The following is a 25402-nucleotide window of genomic DNA, read 5'->3' as shown; positions in this document are numbered from 1 at the left end:
GCGGCGAATCACGACATCGACGGAATTAAAATAACGACAGGAGCAGAAGGCACAATCACCGAGTGTGTGCCGCACACTTAAAATAATTGGAAAAACGACGGCAAAAGCGCGTGTTCGCAGTGAAATATGTAGCGCATTCGCGACCGTGTGATTTTGCAGGGTCGGATTTATGAGTGTGGGCGTATTGGATTGAACGCTTCATTTTTGGAGCCGCTGCTGCCGGCCGTGATAATATTTGACTGGCGATTGTGATCATGTGACACCCGCGCTCGTAAATTACCCGAAAAAAGCGGGGCGGATTTTGGGGGGAGTTGGGCGAGTGAGCTTTTTCTCTCTTGCGCGAGTAGAGCGCTTCGCAGATTGAGTGGCCTGGCGTTTAATTGGCGTTGTTTTTCGGGCTTATCAAAGAGCGCGAACGAAAAATGACAAGTAATTTGTCAACGGCAAGGCACTGGACAAGCCAACTAACATTGTGCTTCACTCGAATTTATAATGAGACCGACAGAGTTTTTGTGCCAAATTTTAAAAGACAATTTAATATTATAAAAAAAATTGTATTCAATTAAAAAGTATATAAATTTACAAAATAAACAGCTAAATAATAATATTATAAAAATTCTCATGTACTTACAAAATAAATTTTACGAATTATTTTTAAATGCGAGGCTTTTAATTTAAATTTAATTTAGAGAAACTTTAATGCAGCTTGTATTTTGTTTTCGCATTTCTAGGGTCTATTTTTACATGCGTTCACGTCATATTTTGAAACAAAAGGCAGCCGCCGTCGTGCTACTGCTCTAATTATGAAAAATGTGTACGTCCGGGATGCGGGAGAGGCTGACAAAAAACACAAGAAGGCGAAGGAAGAAGACGTGAATGCGTGCGCTGGCGGATAATCATGCAGAACGCTGCTTGCTCTCTTGCAGAATCAGAGAGACTTGCTTGTATGGAGAACACGGAAAAAGCGCAATTATTTCGCTTGGCTAATGGCGCGCGCGCACGGCGCCACTAAGGATATGCGAGCGAGAAACATTTTTGTATTTTTTTTCCTTTGCTGTTGGAAAATGTGTATACGTACTACACGTATGCTGAAAAGGCAAGGGAGCGAGGAGCACACGGCTGCATGGGAAATAATAACAAACGGCGCTCGCGGCGTAACAATGTCGTGCAATATTATAATGAGCCACGGAATACACCCCAAAATAAACATCGTTAACAAGCGCGCGCGGCAATTTAATTCTTTAGCGGGAACTCTACGGTTTGCCTTTATTTGTTTTGCACCGCAACAGCATACCGTGATATTATGCTCAAAAGGGGGTGTTTATGCGCCTAGGATTTAATTCGGTGCGTTTCAAATTTGTTTTCAATGCTAATAAGCCTTTCAGGATCGGCCTGTGAATGAACTTCAGCGCAAAGTTTTGGATCAGAATTAATTTTTAATTGGCTATCTTGTTTGCTCGGAGGAGAAATTCTACGGTAAATGGCAAAGTTCAAAATGTCGGTCATAAAAAAGTTTTTCGCTTGTTTAGCCGTTTTTCCTGCCAAAGGCTAAACAATCACTGCGAAAAAATAATCGGCTCGATGAGGTAGCAAGTGTTGTGGGTGGTTCGTAGGGGAGCGATTTGAGTGTCATTTCTTTTAATGAGGCTCCCCGTTGGCCAACTCGCCAATTAGTGTCCGAAAGCGGCGCCATTAGCGGTCTCGGTTTTTTGCGTCTGTCGGTGCACGGGACGGTCATCAGGGGCAGCTGATGCCACCCGATCCATAACACACCATGCACGTCCTTCATAACAGGCATAATAACGGGCTGAGCTCTCCGCAAAGTGATTTCCGTCGTCCGTACAGCGCGCGAGTACGTCTGGAGAGCAAGTTATGGCCACGGGCGAGTTGCGAGTGTGTGTTTGATGCATTGTTCTGCTCCTTGAGCGGCCGCTCGTCGACCCTTTCGCAGTCAGCGCAAACTTTATTAGATCTCGCCAGGGATCGGCACACTAGCTGCCCTCATCCAGCGGCTACAGTATTTGTTTCTTGCTGACTCGGACAGATGCATCAAGTGCGAGTCGGGGTCTCGGAGGTCGTTGCGAAAGTTGTTTTTGATGAGATTGCCTACAATTGCAGTGATGATGAATGACTCTCGGCCACAGGGCGAGGAAAAGAGGCAATGAATAATTTCCCGTCACCTGATTTTGGTTTTTTTTTTCAAACAAAATGCGAACGATAAAAATTTTGAACGTGACAAATACTATCTTGAATTAATATTTAAAACTAGTAATATCAATTATATGTAATAAGTTAATATTAACATTTATATACATCATTATTTAAATTTTATTGAGTTGATTTTAATCAATAGGGGCTCATTCAAAAATGGAATCCAGTTTTCATTGCTTGTGGACCAACCAGAAATGGTAATACAACAAAAACGGGAAAATCTCTGATTGGCTAACAACAATTAAAAATAAATATCATTTTTGGTAATTGTTGGTATTGATTACAATTAGGATTCACGAATTTTTTTTTAAATTACTAATACTTAAATTCACATCTACGGGTAAATTTAAAAATTTATTGGTCCTTCAAATGAAAATATGCAACCGTTTTGTCTCCTAATCCGCCGGATTACGCTTTGTTCGTCCGCCGTCGAAATTTTCGCGAAGTGATTTATGAAAATCCGGCTGCCAAAAACAGGCAGAACGGTCTGAAGGGCGGACAAAGCGCCTTTCTTTCAGAGAAAACGAATCCACCAGAGCAGTTTGATGGAGTGTTTTTGTTCGTATGTGTACAGAGGAAAAACAAGATAAAATCAGGGCCGACGAGGAAAACAAACTCGATATCGATTGAATTCGCGGCGCGTATTATATGTGAGCGTGGGGTGCGCGCTCAAATTTGCACACTAGACGGAATGATTGCAGACATAATTCATATTTGCACAAAGCGAGTGAGAGAGAGACTGGGCTGGCGAACACAAACACGCACAATACACACAAATTCAGTTTTTACGAGGCGCCAAATATTGATTGCGCGGGGTCCTATCGGATCCGAGTCCCTGCCTGTGAACCTCAAAGGAGTGGGCTAGCTGTTTTATAACACCAAGTGGCACGGAACTAATTTGCCCTTTCCCATCGAAGTGTGGTCTAGCTGTCCATCAGATTACAACGCAGACATTGATTTCTTTTACAGTTTTTTTTGGATACCGAATAATTTGATTTATGCACAAGCAAGTGATAAAAATCACTTTGCATGGAGAATGTTTTAGAAATTTTAGTAAAAATAATTTAGCTCTTTTGTTATTTCCATTATTTATGCATCATGCAAGGATTTAATTAGAATATCAAAGAATTGCCATGGAGTTTTAAACTATTTGTTATGTAATATAAATAAATACAGAAAGAATAATAAATACAATGAAAATGCTGTGCCGTCCGACACTGAATTTTCAAGTAATAAGAGATCAAGGGGGTTCATCAAACAAACATTATAATATATGTTTAGCAAGACTGTTCAATTATTTTGCAATGTCAATTTCAGATTTACTTCACCGCTGAAAGAATTATTTTGAAAAATTTGGTCATATTATAACAAATAAATATTTTATAATAAAAATATGAATAATACAATACATATAATTATAAAATTTAAAAAATGAATTATTTAAATAATTAAAAATGATATCGTTTAACCAAATAAATTTTTTAATTATTGTCTTATGCTGCAATTATCCATATTATTAAATATAAATTTACTGTGCGTCACTCTGTTTTGATCTGTTATTTTTACAAGCAACGTCGTCCAGTGCGGCTCTTTTAGAGGTCGAGGGTGCCCCGTGACATGCAATCCAACTGTTATCATTATGCGCGAGTCTCCAAAGGCAGCAGCTATAAGCATGTCATTGCAGGCCTTCGTCAATACGTTCACGCTCATTCGCCCTCTCCCGTGTATTTATAATGCAGAAAACGTTCATTGCTTTGGGGCTGCTGACTGACTGAGAGCTATTAGGGGTAACCTCGTTACCCCCGCGTGAAAGGGCGCTGTCGTGTGTGCATGTGTGGCCCCCGTGCGTCGCATCGACCGTTTAATTCGCACCCGGCAGCACACAATTTCGCGCCGAATGACAGACAGGGTGGCTCTCACTCGTCAAATTCGGCGCCATTACCACTCGCTGGCGTAGGAGGCGCCGTCACCTGGATTAGCCTGCCGCGTAATGAGCTGCCGCGCTGGATTCCAAAATTGGCCCGCTCGTCGCCGCCAGTCAAATTTTCGTCCGCGTCGCGAAATAAAATCACGCAGTTCATTTGGCAGCGGGGCGAATTTGTCTTGCGTGCTCACTGGCGCAAGCTAACGAGCAGGAAGGGAATTTTACTTTGGAAAAAATTGCGTTTTGCTGTACTTTTGTGTAACTCCCGCAAATTGGCAGAGAAATTGACGAGCATCATTTTCGGAAATAAGTCGCTGACGATAGAGAAAAAAAAATGAAAATTTCTACTCGAGAGACTTTTACTTCAAGAATATTAAAGATTTAGAAATTTTTTAGCCACATAGAAGTACGCCTGTTTAAATATCAAGCCAAAATATCCAATGGATAAGAATCAAAGCTTCAATGTTTGGGTTCAAATCTCAGACGTTTCCAGAAAATCCGCTTACGCTGGCCGGATCGACATGGACCCCTTGTTTAATCCTTTGCTGGAATTCGAAATAAGCCTAACAGCACAACTCAGGTGTCAACTGCACGGGCAGAAACGTTTTTCCTCGTGGAGGAGCACATGCGGTGATGCATGCATAAGTGATAATGGCGGTCACCACGGACCAATTTGAAAGTTAACCCCTGCAAGTGGGTGCTGCCGGTCGGACGAGACGCTAGTGAACTGTGCGCCCACATGGCATGGCATGGAGCAGGGCCGTATAAAATAATGTGACGGTCGCAGATGGTGCAGTTTGACCGGTCGGCGATTTCTCTCTCGCTCTCTCCGTGTTTAATATATTAAAGCCGCAGTGCTGTCGGTATAATAAAGCATCTCCTTTCTTGGGCCAAGAGAGTTAGTGCCTCCGACGGAAATGGAAAAATAATTTCCCGGGCTATTTTTATCAATTGGTGCGGGAGAGAAAGAAGCGCAGGAGGTCTGTTATTATACTCGCGGGGGCGGCAGCCGTGAACAGGATCGTTTGCATTTTTATTTAATTAAATTTTCGGGCAAGATATGCTGGGTGGGTGCTTTTTCTCGAGAAAGAAACCGCCGCTGCCGCGTGTGCGATATTATAATTTATGCCTCAACCCCCGGCCTGTGTAATTGATTGATAAAGTGGCTGCGGCACGCGAGACCACCCGTTCCTGCGGATGGATGGCGATCACTTCTGGGGGCGTGGCGCCCCCGGCCGAAACCCCTTATCGCCAGCAGAGCCAAGTGGCCGCTTTTTATTTTATTGTTGTTGTTCGTGCGAAACGAGGTGCTCGAAACCCTAGAGTCGTTTTAATCGCCCAGTCGGCGGCCAATATATACGCAGCCGGCATCAATCAACATCTAATTTTTTTAGCTCTTTATGCACGCCGAGCACGTGAAATTAATTTTTGATTAAAATTTAATCAAGTGGCGTGTGATTGACTGGATAATAAATTATGAATGTAAAAAGAAGAAGCGAGCTGGCGCGAAATTGATATAAAAAAATAAATTGAGCTCGTCGTTGAAAATGACGAGACCTCGCCACAAGGACGCGGATTGATTATTATTTGCGACAGGGGTGCTTCCCGACCGCCCGACAGACCGTGAGGAGGAGGCGGAGGTAAATTGCCGCAAAAAGCGAGGTACATACTTGCCAGCTCTGCCGGTGAATCATGTGATTGAGCGCGTCACTCTCCCCAAAGCTTTTTGTCAATCATACGTTCGTACATTCGCTTTTGTGCGGTGGCGCTTTGTTAACAAGGGCTCGACCTCCGTCGTGATTATATGCCACTTTGGCCCAGTCATAACTTTGTTTGTTGCCGCAGTTTTTACACAAAGCGAAAATTTGCTTACGCCAGAAATAGCCACTTAAATATAATGGCTGTTTCGAAAGGCCTTATTTCGCCGGGGGAAAGAAAAGTAGTGATAAAAAATTTTAAGTCTCTCGTTGGAATTATTCATCAATTTGTTCTCAGTTACGTGTGTCAATTTTGTTAAAATATAAGAATATATTAGTTGATTAAAAAGATTGGTTAATCATCATTGCTGAAAATCTCACTCATTTCACAAAGTGGTCGCAAACAAAGGCATGCAAACGAGCAAATCAGCAAAAAGGCGCAACGCAATTACAGATTATTTGCCGCTTTGTGCGCTAGGCGGGATATGGCATTTTAATTTCACTTCGCCTTTGCGGCGGCACTCAATAAAATTGATCCTCGGGCTGAGCGCGCGAGCGAGCGAGCGATTACCATTTTGCATTCCCTATCCCCAATTGGAAACAAAAACCAAACTCTCGCTCGCAGCCAACCGCTTTTCTTTATGGCAATACGCACAGTCAGCGTAATTACATTTGAGCCGTTCGCTGAAAGCGCTCCAAGAATTTACGCAGCTCGTTTTAATGCGTACAAGTTTTTGCCCTGAGAGAGTATCAGCATCTCGGTTTCGGAGAAACGCAGGAAATTTCTTTTCATCTCGCTCTCTTTCTCTCTCTCCAAAGCAAACAGTCGAATAAGTCGAGATCAAAGTTGGCCCGTTGGTTTATTCAATTTTTTTTATCTCTCTCGTTTGTGAGAGAATTTTCGGCACACCGAGCAAAAAACAAACGGTCCCGGTTATTAAATATTTTGACACTTGGAGACAAGATCGCCACCCCGTTGCTTTTTGCCTCGTTTTTGTCCTCGGTTTATTTATTCAGGCCCGCCACAGCGTCGCATGTTGCGGTAATATTTCACAAGAGGCCAAGTTGCTGCAAGCAATGGAGTTTGTTTCATCATTGAGTGTGTAGTAGTGCGACCGAAAAAGATGAAGAGAGAGAGGAAAGCCTCCCCCATTCCTCCACCCTTAGTTTTCGCCTGCTTGCCGGGGCGGAATTCGCGAGCCATAAATAACGTGCCAAGCGAGAAGTTTGCCTTGTTTTCTAATCGGTTTAGCATCGCCGCGAGGGCGTTTCATTTGAGGTATTGTAAATAAATTATCACCCCGTCGTGCAGCGCTTTTTATCTTTCCACTTGAGTGCTGCACACCGATGCAGAGAGAGTGAGAAAGGCAAAGCTAGGGTTGGGACAGCAAACAAATGACCTATTTTCATCCCTCGCGTGCTAAAGAAGTAGAAAAAATTGGGTTATGGAAATAAGTGAAATTTTATTGCCAATGATTAAAAGTAAAAATCTTTATTTTTGATAAAAAAAAATTGGCTTTTCAAATATTTTTTGAAATAAATAAAGTAAATCATTTTAAAATTTTTTAACATTTATCAAAAAAGAAGTGATTCGTGGTAACTGAGGGAACAGGCGTAATTATCATAAATGGTAAAAGGCAGAACACATGCACAGAGAAGCAGATGATGAATACTAAAAAGATCAAATAAAGGGAACTTTTCTCTCTGAAGCCGTTACGGAGGCAAACAGCACCCAGAGTCATTATGCAGCTGCACTACTTCTGGGGTAAAAAGGGTTGCTCTCGTGTTTTCTGCTAATTAGCATTCCATTATTTTGACCTCAATTGTCGGCGCATAACAGCAGAGGTTGAGCAAAATCTCAGATGATCCGGATAATAATGCAGCGCAGCTGTTGAATTTGCCAGATAAAATTGTGAAAAAATTCCAGCGGCCCCTCATTGTGTCAGCAATTCGGCGCCAAAGAATTCCGAGTGGGTTCGTGAATTTAAAGTCGTGCTGATGGCTGAGGATGATTATTTTATTTGCTCTCTCGCGGCAGCAAGAGCCGTTCAAACAAACGGCACTGGTTAACGACTCAATAAACTGCACTACGGACTCTCGTCGTCGCATCGTGCGCACATTGCCATCGGGAATAAATGCCTCCACTCAAGCGGGAGTCACTGTCGGCGGAATGCAGCATTCGGCGGTGACTCATGAATTATTCAAACGCGTTTGACGACTCGTACTCTTTTGCTCGCTTTCTTTCTCTCTCGCCGCTGCATGGAGCCGCGACTCGAAATAAATATTTGTCCCAAACGAAAGAGAGATTTGAATTAATTAATGCCGCGGATTTCTTGCCGATGGAGAGCGAAAGAGTCGTTAAAAGTGGCGGCTGCTGCTCGCGAGATAATTTTTCCAACAGCGACGGCGAATGCTGATTTATGTTAATTTCATATCTATGCGGCAGCCGTAAAAGAGGGTCAAAATTTGAATACAGCTTTTCCGAGATACCAGAAAAACTTCGGAATTTAATTCCATGCTAAATGATCATAACGAAAAGTCCACTTGACAGCCGTAAAAAGTGGGAAAGTTTTCAATTTCAAGTTCGTTCAACGTTAGAAAATTCACTGAAAAACAGCGTGCGGAATTTTTGCCGAGAGAGGATTCAAAAAATTTCCATAAATTTCATTTTTCTCTGCTTTACAAATTTCTCGATGGTAACATGATAAATTCTCCCAGCAGACTCGTAAAAGTATTAGGAAGAAAAATGGTCGGGAAAAGAAGACGTGCAGTCAGTTTACCGCACGAGAGAGTTGAGAATCCGAGCGCACCAGGAGCAGCAGCACACCAGCGGGAGCGTCGCCGACACGAGTGTTTCACGCGCGCACAGCCGAAAAATGACTGCCACCAAGGGGCTGATGATGAATACATTTTATCTGTTTAGAGGGCGGCGTACACTTGACACTGCATCATCACATGTGCGTTAGTTTGCATGTGGTAGGGTCGTGACTCCGCCGCCAACGACGCCGTGTCGAACTCTCGCATAAAACAACAATTAAAATGCGGACGAGCGGCGTGGAATTAATTAAATCCGCGGCCTGCACGAATAACTTATCAATTACCGCGCGAGCATGCAGTGAACAGCTAACACCGGCCAAATGGTCCCTATGGACGAGCTGCCATTTGGGTTGTGGAAAATAGTTTTAAATTAACAACAAAAAATATTTTTAATGAGGGGATTAGTTTCCATTTTAAATACTTCAATATCAGTAAAAAAAATTTAAATTGAAATATTTTTAATACTTTCGTTAGATTTATAGTTGAGAGAAAAGAAATGAGCAAAATCCACAGCGAATGAAATTTTAGCTGAAATTATTAATTGAACGCGAGCAAAACATAATAATGTGAGCTGCTCTACTTAATGTTTGCATTGGATTAATGAAATAATACAAAAAAGCTCTGTTTTCATTCGGACACGGCAAATTTCCCCCTCGCTTAATTTCAACCCGCCGTTGGCTGATACATATGCATATGCGCGCGCGAGTCGACTGAAAGTTTATTTCTGGCTTTTATATGATAATATTATATTGGTTTGAATAAATAACAGTAATTCGCTGACATGCAGGGTATTAGCGATGAACACGGAATCGGCGCCGGTCACGCATATCACATGCGGCGGAATATACGTTTTACATTAAACGCGCCTTGCAAGTCTGCTGGGGCAGGCGAGCTAGCTCGGGCAGGAACAAGAAAATGGAAAACTGCGCCATTAAATCAAACAAAAGTATCAAGCGACGTCAAATGTGCAACTGATAGACATTCCTTTTGGATTTTTGTTCGCCGATACCCGATATGCAGGGGGAATTTGAGCGAATCACGGCGCACAGAAACGCGATACATTGTTCTGTTCGCCGCCGCCGGCAGCTCGATGACCGCTCTTTTTACATTCCGTCGGGCCGAGACAGTCGAATAATGGATGAAATCCGAGCCTGTGTCTCTGATGTATCCAGCGCTGCTGACACACACATGTTTGCCAAAAAATAATAGCACGAGTTTTAATGATTTCCTGATCACGAAAGTTACTCGACCAGGAAACAGCTGGCGTGGAACTTCCCATGCCCTGATTTCCACGAAAACGGAAAACCACAAATAATAAGTTTAGAGGTAAACGCGAAGACTTTGAATAAATTGGGTTAGCTTTTTCTGACAATGGATTAAATATTTAATTTGAATGCCTTTTTCCCTTTAATTCCTTTGATCTACTTGATTAATTCACTAAAGTTATACTAAGAACGTTGCAATCCTTTGTTGAAAACTGCAAATCCTGAAGTACAGTGTAAATCGCCCCCATTGATTTTGCAAATCGTTCAAGTTTGTTTAAAAGCCGCACTGCAGCGTGTCTATTGTCCAGCAGATATTCCTCCATTTATTTCGTTTTGAATGCAAATAACACAATGGGAAACTTTTACATTCAGCGGTTTGTTTTCTCAAATACAGAATAAAGCCGTCAATCCAGCAGCTTTGGAACGTTTTATCGTGATTAAAACGCGTCATATTCTCTTTTGCAGTTTTTAGCGTGATGCTTCAAAGGAAATTCCATCGGCCGAGAGTGCTCGCAAAACAATGACATTAGGCGTCTTTCTCTCACGCGTCGGTCCAGCAGTCACGGTTGACGCGACCGTTGAACATGGGCCCCTAGCTGCATTATACGCTAGTTTTTTTTTATCTATCTACGGCCCGGCACTACAGAATGTGTGTCACAGAAGTGCTCTGGAGGCAGGTCTCACACGTAGGGATGATCTTTCAAGTCCAGATAAAGCATCTCGGCGTGCACTTAGGCCGCCCGCGTACGTGTTTGCGTCCGAGGCCATTAATAATAAGCAGCGAGGCCACATCGAGAGAAAGATGGACGCATTTGTTTGCAGAAATCGGACACGGTGCACACAAATGTGTGGACGAGGAGGACGCGAAAAGAGGCGCAGCAACCGCAACGAGTGGAGGTTACGGGCGGCTATCAGTGGGCGCAGATCTGGCTTTCAGTATTCATGCCCGAGATACGATCAGCTAATACCAGTGTCAATGCCCATGAATTTAGAAAGCTTTATTAAGAACACAGAGCGCGCGCGGCATTAATTATTTAAAATTCCGCTGCCTCTGCATCGGCCCGGCGAGCACAATAATAAAAAAGGTCTTTCTTTCTTGGGCCCCTTTTTTCTTTGGCACACAAAAGTTTGGCGAGGAATAAATGCGCGCGTCAAAAGTGTTTTCTCCGAATGATATTTTATAGGCTTTGACATGCTCAAATCCGACGAGCACACCACAACTTTGATGGCTTTGTAGGGAAATAAAAAGCGGTGGAGGAAGGAGGAGAAGAAGATGAAATCAGGTTCGAGAGTTGCCGCCGAGTGAGAAAGAGAGTGACTGCTGCCGAGAGTGAAAGCGTTCGCCACCCCGCTTTGCTGCGGGATTTTCACATTGTTTCAGAGGGCGGAATGAGAGAAAAACTTTATTTAAAGTGCGACGAGTTTCATTTTGAATGCCGCCGCCGTCGCCGCCTCAACGGTGATGGTTCAGTCGGCGCGCCGGAGTGCTGGAAACTTTATTAATTCATCGCGTAATAGAGTCGAGTCGCAAAATTAATCCAATAAATTAGACCGTGGACAAAAGCTAATTTCACGAAAGCCCGCTGCGACTACGCGAGAGGGAGAACAATTTAAATCTGGCTGGGTGAGTGCGGAAAAGAGATATGGCATAATTATATTCTATTAAATAAACGCCTCGTAATATTTATTCAGAAAAGCAATTATGTATTTAAATCAAATAAAAAGAAATTTAGACATTAATCCTTTTATCTGATAACTACGTTAGTTCCGTTGAAAAAATAGCATAAAAACCATTTAATCTGAATGATTATTTTCTTTAGAGGTGAACGCTCAGAAAATTCAATTCAGGAACAGCGTGATAATCTAAAGAAAACAAGTGCGTTCGTAGAATTGCTTCAATTATTCGCGGCAAAACAAACACTTCTTATTCCGTTTCTAAACACACACCGGTGCGATTTGGAAGATAATTTGAATCTCAAGACTAATTTGATGAGCACTTATTTCCGTCTTCCTCATGCCCAGATTAAATGTGGCAACACTCGTTTAATTAAAATAAACTAACACACGAATTTCGCTAATTTAAAGGCGGAAAACGGTGGAAATCCGTCGACGGAAGAGAGCAGAGCAAATATATGCAGATAGAGAATAGACTTACCGGCAGTGGGCTGTTGTTCGTTCGGGTCTCGGAGCTTCTCGGGCGGCCTCTCCTGCTGCAACAAATTGCGCGCCTTAAATAAATTAGGTTCTCCACTGTGAATAATTAAAACGATTCATCTGCTGCCTCAATTAAGACGGCGTTTGAGCGTTTTATTGTCGAGACCAGCAGGCAAATAAGTCACCCGGCGGGGTGTTAACAGGGATTTCACCCTCGGCTGCCGAGCCGCGCACCAACATACAATCTGCGGTCTCAACTTTTTCTAAAACCGACGCAATTAGCCTTAATGACGCTTGCTGACAGTGCAAATGGCGCCGTTTAAGGCATCTCTCACATGGTTTTAATGATTGGTGGCTTCTTCTCATGCACAGTTGTAACAAAACATTATGTTTTTTTATGAACTGTTGAGTGAAAAGTTGTGTTTTGATGATGTACAAATGTGTTGTAGCTCCTCACTTGGATCTTACTGAATAAATGTTAATTTTTAATTGAATAAAAGAAATCAATTGAGATAATAATAATTTACATTTTTGATTATTTTATCTTGTATATTGCGCAGAATTTTTGAAATAATATTTAAAATATTATTTAATTTACATTTTAATTTATTGTTAGTAATATTACTAAAAGGGAGATTAATTGTAAAACACAATCGGCTATCACTTGATATAATTATTTCATTTTGCTGGAAGCTTATGGAGTTTGGATCAAAACTTTGACAAGCAGAAATAGTCGGTTGTTCTCGCCCCCACGCCAAGTTGCTCACGATCTCTTTTTCAATTATTTCAGTCAAGAGGGGTCCGCAGGACGGGCGGCTCTTGTTTTTGCTGACCGCTGCACTCTTGTCTCTCCAGCTCTCTCCCGGCTGGCTTTTACATCGATACAGAAACTCAACTGCACACCAGTCAGCACTGAAAGTGACAAACTTTCATGAGCAGCCCGTCCGCCCGAGCCAGGAACAGAGCCAGAGAACGAGCGGGTCGTGTTACAGAGGGGACAGATTCAATTAGTAGGGCCGCAGTGTGTAATTTTCGCGACACAAACATCGGAAAAATGTACATTATATAATTTTCGGCCTGCGGTGGCAAGAATTTTTAATATTAAAAAAGACCAGATACAGATTACGCGGCCGAGTAAATGTCGCGTGCTGTGACGCAAAATTAAAGGCAAACAGAATTTAATTAAAGCGGGCCGAATAAATTGATGTTGCTTTGACCCTGCGCGCTTCGTGAAAATCGCCTCGGCAGCAGCAATTTATTTGCCCCGGGCCCGATAAATATGGATTTTGCGCCAAAACAGCCTCTTGACTGGCACACACGGATTTGCCGAAGGCTTTTAGCTCCTTGCGAGAGAGAAATTCCTTTTATCAACAGGAAAAAATTTGCTTAAATTTGGAAAGTGTGGCACGTGGATTTTCGCCTGATGAGAGGATTGAAAGAGGGACGGAATTTTGAGCGATATCTCAAACAATGGATCACCGGCTAATCAGCATTGAGAGAAGCGAACTTCGGGCCCGATGACAGGGGATGATGATGATGATGTCGGGCCTGGCAAACGTTATCTTGGCGCAGATACGGGGGTAGCGGACCGTGAAGTGCAGAGGGAGTGTATATAGCTGCTCGTCACTCAAAACCACGCCAGTCAGTCAGTCCTCAAGACCATCTGGCCTTTGGGGCGAGCAGAAGACGGGGGTAAATAAAACAAACGCCTCGTCATGCTCGTGATCCATTGCGAATTAAAGCTGGCACATGAAAAGCCGCTGAATATTGTGCAAAATAATTTACGATCCGGCATAAATCACGTCGATTACACCGACGATTGGTATTAAATTGCGCGCGGTTTTTGCGTTTTATTCGCCTCCACGCGCTGGCACAAAATGTTTGTTCGCGGCCAGAGATTAATTCCAAACATGTGCCCGCGAAATTCATGCATTTTTCAAACGGCGGCGGTCGATCACGCTGATATTATTTTAATTCGATTTCATCGCCGGCGTGTCCCATCCATAAATTCGGCCCGCGGGATTTGTTTTCCAAACACATTAAGGGTGCAGATTTATTCTAACGCAAAAAGGGCGCGCGCCTAAGTTAGCCGTCATCAGGGCATTAGTTTTTGCACCGACGGCGACGTGGAATGCGGCCAATAATATCGACGACGCACTCAATCGCCGCCTCCTGCTCAATTGGCTCGTTATGCAACGCGCACGATGCCAGAGTTCGCCCGGTTGCATACTTGGAATTTCAGAAGGGGCTCGGGGGTGCGAGAATGGATCATAACATTCAACGCAAGGGTCTAAAGCGAGTAGAATGAAATGCGAAACAAAAATCTGGGCAAAAAGTAACTTCAAAGCCCTTTCGAGATTGAATTCTGTTTTTTTAGAAAGAGAAAATTTTTTTTCCACCATGCTGAAAATAAATCTAAAAATAAATGCGAGCGTATTGTTCGGCTCTTTTATAGGGACGCATTTGAATTTAAATGACGCGCTCTTCTCATTCGTCAATGGAAAATCACTCGACAGTTCCAATAACCGATCGCGCTAAAAGTGTCTCCATGCATCACCGACACTTAAAGAGCAGTTGTTGCGGCGGCAGCGTTGGCGGAGGCAATGATTGCACCATCCGATTTCTCAATATTGCTCACGAACGAGTGGAGCCAGCAGCCAACTCGCTCTCTCTCGCAGCCAAATTCATCTCGCCCTGCGCCGCGATAATTTCCCATTTCGAGTTTGGCGCCGCGTAATCAAGCCTGCGAGGCCTAGCCGCGCTGATTTAATTTGGTAGGTGCGGGAGGCGTGGCCGTCGCCTATTCTATGTGTGTGCGAGTTTCTGTCGACGGATAAATTATACGAGCTCTTCCTTACAACTCGAGTGTCTCGCGCCACGTCAAGTGCAGCGCGGCCATCTTTTAAACTCTTAACCCTCGACGTGTAACTTGCACGGCGAAAAAGTGTAAGAAGCGGTCCGCCATAATTCGTGCCTGCACGTCCGCCGCAGGGAGTCTGTGTTATTATTCTCGCTATGGCCGCTCATTTTTGGCAACATAACACGCGCTCGTTAACATGAGATGCTGCTGCTGCGCCGGCAGACGTGTTAATTAATAGCGCGGAAATTGCGGCCGCACTTTGCGCCCGGCCGGCTGCACACGCCGTTTTGCCAAATTGCATGTTGGCCCGAACAATTAAGGCCTAGTTTCTATGCCCCGGCTGATTTACGCGTTGGATTAGGTGCGTAATTCGAACAGGCTCGTAAAATTGTGTGACAACGTACTGACTCATACATGGTTCAAACCATAATATATGATGAATAATTTTCGTGGAATTATGACCAAAAGTAAAAAAAATTAACAATGTGATTAGAAAATTATAATTTAGAAAAAAACAAGAATTATTTGATTTCCATCAATAATTTTTATTTTATTTTTAAGTTATTGTATGAAGTTTATAGTTACGGTAATTTTTTCCATCACAATTTAATCCAATTTTCATTTTCATTTTCTTTATTTTGTTCAAAACCACATAAAACTCACTTTATTTTTTGAATACATGGTTATTGTTATTAATGTAATTATGGTAATATTTTTCTGTGAAATATTTTGTTAATGGATATCTGAAAAATATTTCATCACATTAATACATCATATAACCATGTAGAGTTGCCATTCATACATAAAGAAACCTTCAAAAATCTTGGAGGTGCCGGGACTCGAACCCGGAACGATAGATCATAAGTCTACAACTTTACCAATTAAGCTACACCCCCTTCCTCTCCTGCAGTAATGGGTCAAAATTTTTGGATTTTTATAACCAAAAAATTAATCACTGCGGCGATGGCAAATTTTTACTAATTTTCTGCCAAATGTTCTTATTTATCATTAATTTACAAAATTAAGCACTTAAAATGGCCTTAATTGTGTTTAAAATCGATTTAAAGTTGTGACTTTATGACTTAATTGTAGTTCAAAACTTGTTACACAGTTTAATATTTAATATTAATTTTTAACTATTTTATAAAACTTTTTTTTTAGTTTTACTATTTTTGCCATTTTTGTTAATTTTCACATTTTTCTCATTTTAGGCATTTAATTTTACTTTTTCATTCTGAGTGTATTAAGCACTACTGTATCCATCTTGAGCCCTCGGAATGGTATTTTTAGATCTTAAATACTTGATAATGTGAAAAATAACGTATTAAATCCATTGCAAAAAAGCTTTGTCCTCTTTAAAAAATGTGTCCATTGTCACTAGCCCTTTTCTTTATCTGCTCACCTCCATTGAACGCGTTACACTAAATTCCGTGGAAAACAAGCAAAATGCCGTGTGTTTGGTGCGGTTCAGAACAGGGGTGACCTTATCGAATTAACCGAGAGCCGCTTTTGTCTGTTCCAAGTGCTCCACTCGGGCAGGGCAAATTTGTTTCTTGTTTGCCAGGCAATCTCATTGTGTCCGTGCGAGCGCTCGTTGGCAAAAATATATATTGTTTGTCCACTCAATTTGCCGCTGCGGCTCCGAATATTGCATATCGAGCGCGCCGAATGGCTCGATGGCACGCCGTCGTTGCGAATATAAAGAGAAAAAGAAAAAGGGACACTTCTTGAGATGGATGGCAGAGGGAAATCGTCGTTGCGAAAAATCGCCGACCCTGCCGGCGATCGCTAAATATTTGATGTGATTTCTCCCTTTTTCCTCCGCCGGTCTATTTTTCCGGTTCAAAAAGGAAGAGCCTCTTGTGTTTGCGGCTTTACGTCATTAAAAACTCGGTGGGCCGCGTTGTCAATCCCCAGGAGAGAGAAAGAACGAATAAAAAGAGAGAAGCGCCCATTGTGAGTTCTCGGCTCTAATTGAGATCGCGGTCGGGCTTTTGCGGATTGGAAATCTTTACACATGCAGCGCACAATGGATTAATTCATCCCTTAATGCGATTGCCGCGACACAAAAACTTTGTCCTCGCCTATCTCTTCATCAGCACTCCCAGCAAAAAGTCAATTTCAGATCGACGCTTTTAAGACAAACGTTTGATACAATTTTTTTGCGTCCTTTTGTGAGAAGAAAGGAGGATTAAATTGTTTCCCTGCTGGCTTTGTTTGTCAAGGATCAAAATCGCAGCGGGCTTGTGTGGATTAGGCCGATTGGAAGGAGCAAAAAGAGGGCCATCTTGATTTTTTGCGCAAACACACTTCTCTCGGCGGCAGAGGAGGCACTTAAGAATTAATTATTTACATGCCCTGCTGTGACGCAGGCCGGCCCAATCCAAACATGGTCGGCCCCGAGCCTTTATCGCGAGTGTGCGAGCTCCAGGGTGATTTAGGTGTGCGTGGGCTCACGCGTGGACCGAGGATTATTTACCTGCCCCGTTTTCTGCGCCCGAGAGATCGATATTCTCTGATGTCTTATAGCAGCCGGGCCGAAAAGCGCAAAGTCTCGTTTGATGCAGCTCGTTTGCTCTCCGCCTGCATGGAAAATACTGCGAACGCACTCCCCAGGAAATCGTCTGTTTTTATATCCCGCCCCTGCAGAGCAGGCAAAAACTTTACCCTGCGCCGGATAAATCACGAGTGGGAAATTACGTCGCTCGCCCCGATCGCGCCGCCGGAGGGAAATTTCATTTGCACCTGCATTAATGGGACGCAAATTAAAAAACCTTGTTTGTACGTGTTTCGAAATTCTTGCGAGCACCACGAACGAAATGGATTTATCCCTGGGCAAGTGTAAATTAATCGGTTTTCATTTTTAATCATGAGATTTTTTTATTTATTCTCTCTAAAAAAATAAAAAATAATAATAATAGCAGGATCGATCAAGTTCCGCTGCTTATGCATTGGAAGTGCAGGAATGGGATATTTTATTTTTTAGATGATTATTAAACAATCCGTCAATTCATAAATTAACTCTGTGAGATAAGTCATAAATAATAGAGCGTCATAGATAACCAATATTATTACTAATATTAATAGAATTGTTAGTAGCGAAAGTATTCTTGATAAATAATTTGAAAGATATTCAATTGTAAAAAATATTATATAAAAATACTTTATAACGAAAATTATAAAAAAGTAATAGCGTGAACGTGAAGTAATAAAAATAAGACACAATTCAAAATATATTTATAAATTTAAAAAAATAATTTTATAAATAATATTGTTTTATTTTTAACAATCAAACTAACTAAAAACTTTTTTACTATACATAATATGGAAATTAAAATGTTTACTCACAATTACTAAATTATACTGTTGAAGTAACTGCGTCTTGTCATGCATTTTCAGACTTTTTCAATGAAGATAAATTTGTCTGTCAAAATTTTTTTCAATATTTAAAAATAATTTGAAACTATAAAATAACACTTTAATTTTTTAAGCTTGATGAAAAAATTAATTGGGGATATTCACATGCTAATTCTAACCCATTCTTTTCTCTTTCAAATTTCAAATTTTTGTATCGACTGAGAAGAATAAATAATATTAAATGTAAGCTAATGGGATTAGCTGATGCTAACTTAGCATTTGAATATTCTCCGGCGTATTTTAGGTTGTATTGAAAACTCAAAATACTTCTCCCTTGTCATTAAAAGTAACTTAATCTTCATGTTATTTTCTTAAACCATTCTATTTTGGTGGTGCCGTTTTTTCCACCAATTCCTTTCGTTCCATTTAAAAAAAAAATTTGTCCGGTAGATGAACTTTTCATGAAATTTTAATATTGGTCGGAATTAACAAAAAAGCCAGTTTCCTAGGACCAAATTAAATTTCCCTCTCAACAGCAACTCTTTCATAGTGGTTGAAAACTTTTTCCCTAAAAATCTCAACACTAGTTTTTTTGCTCGTCTAAAATATAATCTGCTTTAGCTGAATAGATTTTACAAGCAAATACAGGGTATTAAGCCAAACTTTGATAAAATTCATTGCCGTGCAAAGCTCCTTCACGTCAAAAACATACAGAGGTGGTTTTGAAGTGAAGCGAGCTCATAATATTTTGCAATGTGCGGCCTGTCCTTTCCGGCCCACGGCCAGCGGCAGATTTACTTTTTGTCGCACGCGGAAAAATGTGAGCGCGCCGAAAACAAAGGCGGCGAAAAACAATCTGCAAAATTGAGGACGGTCCTTCGGAAAAGAGGCTCAACCGCCACATGTTCCGGCAGGGTCGGAAGAGGGTTGCGGAAGGAACGGGCCCGGTCGGCCGGCTGGCGAGCAAATTTGAATACAAAAAAGGGGTGGCACGGGGGTGGGCGGGGGTGGTCGTGCATTCTGGAGTGCAGATGACTCGTGAAGAAGCGCACGAGAGGAGAGGTGGATCTTGGAATGTACGTGCGGTGAGGGCACTCCAGGCGTCCTTCCATGTCAAGCACCACTCCAATCTCGCGGGAGACGCGAACTACCCCTTTAGGGCCACCCTTTGCTGCTGCTGGTGTGCGCTGCAAACCAACAAAACACGCGCCCCGTTCTTCTCGCTCGCTCGCTTGCGATGCAAAAATCTCGGCACAAAGAACAAAGCGTAAATTAATGCGATCCGCGCCGAGCAGATCGGGGCGGCGAAATTTGAATTTAATACACAACGCGTTTTGCGCATGCATAATTAATCAATCCGCTCGCGGGTGCAGCGGCTTTAAAAGTTGCTCGAAATCAAAGTTGCCGTCGCCGACGACAGATTGAACTTTTAATAAGATATTCCGTCATAGCAGAGGAAGCCAATTTAATTAGGCGGCGTGTGGAAAGTGATACACATTTTCCGCCTGTTTATCCAGCACATCGAAGACAAATATTTGGATCGAATGAATTTATCGCCATCTTAACTCGCGCTCACGTATAAAAGCACTCCAACCCCTAAGCGCCGGCTGCACTCGAGAACGATTAACTAATTGCTCCTTAATTGGAGCAACTTTCACGGTGGAATCCGCCGCCGACTCAACTTCAGCGTGTGCCAACAGCGCGCCCGAAAACGCAAGAGAACAGACTCGACCAATTATCTAGCCATTTAACCGGCGCGCAGATAATTTTGCAATAAATCCACCAAAAATTCTAGCAGCCGTAAAGTTGTAAAATTGCCGCCGCTCGCTCTCTCGCTCCTGATAATGGCTCCGCTCGTAAATTAACCACCGGCTCTTTTTATATCGGAATGGAAATGAGAACACTTTTTGCACTATTTCACCTCTTTGACGTTCTTTCACATAATCAGATTATAAAAACGTTGATTTAGTCAACTCTTTATTTTATAATTTGTAAAAGCTTCTAAAATAATTACAGAAAACTGAAATTTTTAGACTCATGATTAAAAAATGAAATTATTAACTAAAAGTAAATTAATTTAAAAAAAGATTAATTGAGGTCTTGTGAATTTTTTCTAACAAGACCGGATTTTTAATTTATTTATTTTCAATTTATCCATGGCCAAAAATGAGATAAATTTTCATCAACAATAAAATCTAGCTCTACATTTTTATTAGCGCTTGTAAAGCTAATTGTATGATGTTTATAAGGTGATGTCAAACTATTCTATTTGCAGTATCATATTATAGAGAACATTAATGGAAATAAAAGTAGATCACGTGAACTGCTGTGTAAAAGTAAAACGGAGAAATGATGCAGTTGTAGAAAATTAATCGTCCGCCTTTACTGAACGAGCACCATTGTATTGAGCACTGCGCCTCCGTTCATATGCTAGAAAATGAACCTGCAATCTGCCGTAAGCCGTGGTGCAAAAGTAATCCCGAGAGTGCATCGGCAGTTCCTCTCTGCCAGCAGATAATAGCGCCACATCCCGGGGATAAGTGAGTAATTAAGGAAAAATCGCGCTGTACAGCAACTAGAACACATCAGTCAAGAGGAGAGGAGGCTGCGAAAGGGGTTGTATGTGCGGGGGCAAATAACTTGTTCACAACACCTTGGGGCAAGTTGCGAGTCTGAAAGTGATCGCGCTGCCAAGTTTAAACAAGTTGCAGGAGCCAGGGCTTTAGCCGCTGATGCCCTGGCGCACGAGCGGAGGCGGCGTCGGCAGCGGTATTAAGCCACAAATTAGAGACTTCAGGTGGAAATATAAGATAAGAAGAAAGTGGTTCGCGCAGGCAAAGAAATGGCAGAGGAAGAGGAAGGAAGGGCTTTCCACCCGTCGCAATGCTTTACGGAGCCAATCCCGCGTGAAATTCTCTCCAGAAATAATAAATTTGCTCGGTAATTGACGCTGAAATTAGTTAGCTACCCCAGCCGGTTAATGCTTATAAATTTCACGCCGGTGCTGAAAACTTGATTCGCTCCTCTCCGTCGCGCCGCCGCTGGGGTTGCTTATTTATGATTTATTTATTTACTCGACGTCGGTTTGCCTCTCGCCTTTATTGTGGCCCTCGTCTGGTTAATGTCCGGCAGTTTTGAAAGGAGTGTAAGCAGCGACGCGTAAATCCAGCTCGGCGGCTGTAATCAGAACGGCGGCCGCTCTCATTTGCCTGCGCTCTCTCACATCAAAGAAGAGGCGAGCAATAAAAATGCGCCGCTCATCGCACACAAAAACACTACCCTGCCTTTCTCTGCGCCTCTTTTTTACCGAGAGAGAATTATTTACGTTGCGGATTGTGAGAGATACAAAGGCGGTGGCTTTCTGCGACATTAAAAAAGCTGGAACGTGCCGTCTACAAAGGCGGCGATATTATCCATTTTGTGACAAAAACTATGCACCGCTGAAATAATGATAGAATTTCAGTACCTAATTTTCTGGCCCTTTAAGAGGAAAAAAGCAGCTTGCTTAATTAGGAGAGTTCCGCATGCGAGCGACAAAAGGAAAAAGCAGGGCAAATTAGCCACAAAACGACGTTAGTGGGGGAGTCGAGTTTTAATTTCCTTATTCAGGCCAACTTGTTTTCCGCGTGTGGGTTGAAAAAAGAGGTCTGGGCAAGCGCGAGCCTCGCCGCAGGCAGCAAAAGCGGAGCTCAAAATAAAACACAGGCCGTGCGAAAGCTTTGCATTTATGGTTTTAACTGCTCCTTGACTTAATCCTTCGCGTACACACGCAGTACATCAAGCGAGTGCTCAAAACGGCCTTGTTCTAACCAGAACTGTCTGAAAAGTCGGCTTGAATACCTAAAACAGATTACCGCATGCACAAACGGTGAAACGCCTTGGTGTGTACGAGTCGGGCTTTGTTGGTACCACAAAGTAAAATATGAGAAAAAAGAGGTGAAGGGCAATGTTCCTCGCTTTAGGTGTTTGTCGAATTGGAGGATTAAAACAAATTTAAAATTTTCAAGATTTCAAATATAATATTGGTGCATACACTAATATTTAGGCATGTTCACATGATAAGTTAGTATACCAGCAATTCTCATAAGCTAATTTAGTATGATCCGTCCCTATATGTTAATTTTTGTGTCTAAAAAAATGACAAATTAAATATAAAATAATTACGAATATTTAATATAATAATAAAATAGCATTATATAATTTAAAAATAAAATTTTAATGAGTCTAAAAAAATCAAAATTTTTTAGCATAAAAATAAACGTCATTCAAATTTCAAAGTGCTTGAGGAGTAGTAAATGGACAAATTTAAAGTGGAATTATTTTATTTCAAATTGGGAATTCAGCGGACCCGTGGATTTTAGAATTAACCAAATTTTGCTGCAGATATCTTTTTGTCCAAGTTAATAATACATAACAAAATTAATTAATATTGTTAAATTTTTTTGTCAGGCGTTTTTACTACTTGTAAAATCTTTAATATCTTTGATTCCATTTGTAATTTAAAGAAGTTTGATAAGGAAAAAATATGAAAAATATTTATTATCAACAATGATGAAAAACTATAAAAAAAACATTTTAATTCCTATTTTCAAGTAATCATTTATTTTTAAATACTAAATATTAATAATTAATTCAATTTCAAATCCAGTGCAACAATTACTAATCAGTCGTCAAAGTCAGTGTTAACTGGCAGGAAGGCAACGTGTTCAGCGGGAGGACGAAGTTGTCCCTGTTGTTTTTCAAGGCAGAGCGCGCGGAGCACCCTCGTGTTTCGCACTAATCACCGTGTAATTGCGCGCAGCCCGCGAATTATTGTCGCATCAGCATTTAAATTGCTGCGGGAGTGACTGAGTTAGCACGCCGCCGACGACGGCACACGATAATTGCTGCCGGCAATTTTTGTCCCGACACAGCTGAATCATAACATTTTTAATGAATTGCTCGCACCAGCTGTAATCGAGTTAGCCAAATTTACACCGCGCTGGGCCTGGCGAGAGGACAATTTTGCATATTTTCCCAAACACGGCGGGTCGAAATCTATAAAGTACGTTTGAATCCGACTGTACACACCGTATATTAATAAATCTAATTGGTCCGTGTTCTCCGTGACTGCAAATGTGCGACCATCAACATTAGTGCATTAGTGAGCGGAATTTATGACTTTGGTCGGATTGACCGGCGATGCAGATGCGAAGATGAAGCATAATTTATGGGTGTGTAGTGCGAGTTTTCATTCGCGTTTTCCCGCTCGGCCCGCGCTTTGTTTGCTGATCCTTCGCAAACAACAACCGCACGCCCGGAGAGAGAGGCAGTTGAGCCCATTAAATCCAACATGATCGAATTTTGCGTTTGACGTGCAGGATTTCGGGCAAATTAAAAACTTGGCCGCCGGCCTGCTTCGTTTGATCCAATATTTCCATTGCACACATTTTTGCCTCTGCATTGGTTGGATAAATTTTGATTATCATCAAATGGACGCGCACTCAGTAATAAATCAACGGCTCACTCACAATTTATTTTCCACTGTAAAGTAAACAGCCTGTCAAAATTGTCAGCTCACCTGTGAACAGAGAATTAAAAATATTATTAAATTATTAATAATTATTAAATTATTTATTTCAATTCAAATACTGCGGCAAAATTTTAATTTGATTAATCGTCAGAGTTTTTTTATTCAAATAAAAGAGTACTTTATTTTCCTACAAAAAAAAACGCTTCTCAAGGAACAGACAATGAGGCGGCGGAGCACGATTAAAATGCAAATTAGGACATTATGTTAAGAGAGAGGGCTAGGGAAGCGGACAAATACGTCGGCAATCTGCTAATGAGCCGAAGGAAGGGGTCAGCGGAGCGAGTCAGTCAATGGAGACCCTCGACGAGGTAATTGAATCAAATTAGCTGGCAAAGCTCGTGACGACTCGGGCGATAACATTCGCAGAGAGATACTAATGAAATTGCCGAAATTCAATTTGACTAACTAGGCGGGCGAAAAACGTGCAGCCATGATCCCTCCGTCTATCCATCCGACGACGACGGACGGAGACGAGGACCGAGAGACGAGATTGAAAGCGATCGCCGGCTCGTCTTCTACTTCATCAGCGGGAGCAAGCAAAGGAAGGCTGGCTGGCTGGCTGGCGGGCGGCTCACTTATGCAGCCGGCACTTGAGACGGGGCGTGCGGATTGCCTACCTTTGATATCCCGAGTGAGAGTGAGATATCAATCGCAATACACCGGCGAGTAGATGAGACGAGCGGGAGCGAGAGGCCGCGATCTTATCTGCATGCGAAAAGAGTGAGCGAGTCACCCGTCGGCTCCAGGTGAAACATGGGGCAGTGTAAAATGGGAAATTCATTCAAATAAATTACTAAAAAATATTGCTGTTTAATTTTACTTAGAATTAAAATATTAAAATTGATACTCTGATTGGTTTTCTACAGATCAAAGTATTTAGTTTTTTAGTCAGTATCTGAATAGATGTAATGCTACCTACTCTGACTTTATTAATTTATATGAAATTTCGCCATGTTCTTCCCGGATTGATAGTAATTTTTAAATATAAAAGCATGTAAATTTTTGCAGGTGAAGCACAAGCTGATAATTCCCGAGCATCAACACGCCAATAAAACAAATAGATGAAAATTAGATGACGCAGCAAAATGGATTTAATTAATTTAAAAAAAAGTAAATTTGCAAAAATAACTTTAAATATTTTTAGCAATTTTTTTTATAAATGATATAATAAATATAAACCTCTATATGCTTCATGCAAAATTTTTATTACTAGTATAAACATTATTTTAAAAAAAAATTTACTGTTCTTCTTGAATGGGCATTGATTTCTTATTTGTAGAAACTATTTTATAACATTTTCCTGGTAAGTATATGATTTTTTTTTTAATTAAAACTAATTTTTAACAATGCTTTAATTTTAACTAGATTTTGCAGAAAAATGATTTTCATTGTGATTTTTCGGTGTTGCTCGCTCTGAGGAATTTTGCTCGTCTTAATCTCGGATTGCAATCAGCCTTTGCCGCAGTGTGGCGTGGAGGAAAAGGCGCTCGTCGTTTCACTACCCGCGAGCAATTGCTGCGAACTGATGTGCGGGCCGATGTTTTT

At 41.6% G+C, this 25402-nt stretch overlaps 1 protein-coding gene and 1 non-coding gene across 11 annotated transcripts in view; both read right to left on the bottom strand.

Annotated features, from left to right (window-relative positions):
• Positions 1 to 25402, bottom strand: part of LOC132202087 (irregular chiasm C-roughest protein-like) — a 211932-nt gene that overhangs the window by 17437 nt on the left and 169093 nt on the right. For 6 of the 10 annotated variants that reach the window (XM_059628801.1, XM_059628796.1, XM_059628797.1 and 3 more), the window contains one exon: positions 12070 to 12124. The gene's annotated coding sequence lies outside the window, so the exon portion shown is untranslated. Of the gene's footprint in view, positions 1 to 8612; positions 8693 to 12069; positions 12125 to 25402 lie in introns of those variants that run through there. The other 4 variants (XM_059628802.1, XM_059628800.1, XM_059628803.1 and 1 more) reach the window with 2 other exon arrangements.
• Trnai-uau (transfer RNA isoleucine (anticodon UAU)) lies at positions 15753 to 15824 on the bottom strand. The gene has a single exon. It is a non-coding gene; the product is annotated as a tRNA-Ile (tRNA).

This window comes from Neocloeon triangulifer, unplaced genomic scaffold (genome assembly GCF_031216515.1).
Source record: "Neocloeon triangulifer isolate White Clay Creek 2 clone unplaced genomic scaffold, ASM3121651v1 ptg000014l, whole genome shotgun sequence".
NCBI lineage: Eukaryota > Metazoa > Arthropoda > Insecta > Ephemeroptera > Baetidae > Neocloeon > Neocloeon triangulifer.
This window is presented reverse-complemented; position numbering and strand designations above follow the sequence as displayed.